Consider the following 1,583-nt stretch of genomic DNA (forward strand, 5'->3'; position numbering starts at 1 on the left):
CAGAAATAGAAGTAAAGAAAGTATAAAAGAGGGCTGGGAAGGTGGCTCAGTGGTAGAGCGCTTGCCTTGCATGCCTGAGGCCCTGGGTTCCATTCCTCAGCACCACATAAGCAAAAAGAAAAAAGCCAGAAGTGACACTGTAGCTCAAGTGGTAGAGCGCTAGCCTTGAGCTGAGGGACAGAGCCCAGGCTCAGAGTTCAGGCCCCACGACCGGACCCCCAAAAAAAGAAAAGGAATAGAAACAAAAGTATCGAAGAAACAATTATATATGGAAAACAGCTCAAACATTTGTGAAAAACTCATAGTTAACATAATCAAATAAAGCCTAATAACTGGTACAAACCAAGGATACTTTTCTACAACAAAGTAATTAGGAATACAAGCAAGTAGGCACTGGCGGCTCACACCTGTAATCCTAACTACTCCCGAGCAGAAAGGTCTATTATTTGGAGATAAGAGGCAATATCTCCAATTAACCACCAAAATGCCAGAAGCAGAGCTTTGGCTCAAGTGTCAGATTACTAGCCTTGAGCAAAAAAAAGCTCAGGGACAACACTGAGAGTTCAAGTCCAGGACTGGCACTACAAAAATAATAAGTAATAAAATAACAACTACCCAATGTAATAAATAGATTCAGTGCAATCTCAATACCACTCTTCACACACACACACACACACAAAAGAAAAATTCTAAACATCATACAGAACCAAAACTATTCTGAAAAAGAAAAACAAACTCTGAGGAACACATTTCCTGAGGTAAAATTATGTTACAAATCTATAGTAATCCAACATTAGAGACTGGCCGAAAAAACAGACACATACACCAAGAGAAAAGAACAGAAGGGCTGGAAGCTAGTGGCTCATGCCTGTAATCCTAGCTACTCAGAAGGCTGTGGATCTAAGGATCACAGTTCAAAGCCAACAGTCAGAAAAGCCTGAGAGCCTTTTATCTCCAACTGACCACCAAAAAAGCTGGCTCATGTGGTACAGTGCTGGTCTTGAGCAAAAAAGCTCAGAGACAGCACCCAGGTCCTGGTTTCAGGTCCTAGGACCAACAACACAAAAATAAATAAATAAATAAATAAACATGCTGGAAAGACTGGGGATTTCCACATGGAAAAGACTGAAATTAGGCACTGAACATACATAATACACAAAAATAAACCAAAAGAACAAAAATATACATGAACTGAAATTCTAGAAGAGAACACAGTTGGGGAAAGCTCCTGGACACTGACCTTGGCAATGACTTTTTTTGTCAAAATAACAAAATGTTCAAGCCACAAAAGCAAAAATAAATAGGACTGCATAAAACTAAACTGCTTCTGCACAAATACAGTTGCCAGTGGCTTGCACCTATAATTCTAGCTACACATAAAGGCAGCTTGGGCAGGATTCTTTTCTCCGGTTAACCACCAAAAAATCAGAAGTGAGACAGGTGCCAGTGGCCTACACCTGTATTCAAGCTAAAAGGAGGCTGAGATCTGAAGATCGCAGCTGGAGGCAATTGCAAGCAGGAAAGTCTGAGATTCTTACCTCCAGGTAACCACACACACACACACACACACACACACACACACA

The 1,583-nt window shown here is 40.9% G+C and overlaps 1 protein-coding gene across 1 annotated transcript in view; it reads right to left on the bottom strand.

Annotated features, from left to right (window-relative positions):
• The window catches only part of Ncor1 (nuclear receptor corepressor 1), a 168,843-nt gene that overhangs the window by 133,461 nt on the left and 33,799 nt on the right, over positions 1 to 1,583 (bottom strand). The gene's annotated exons all lie outside the window — the stretch shown is intronic.

Source organism: Dipodomys ordii, unplaced genomic scaffold (genome assembly GCF_000151885.1).
Source record: "Dipodomys ordii isolate 6190 unplaced genomic scaffold, Dord_2.0 Scaffold31, whole genome shotgun sequence".
Taxonomy (NCBI): Eukaryota; Metazoa; Chordata; class Mammalia; order Rodentia; family Heteromyidae; genus Dipodomys; species Dipodomys ordii.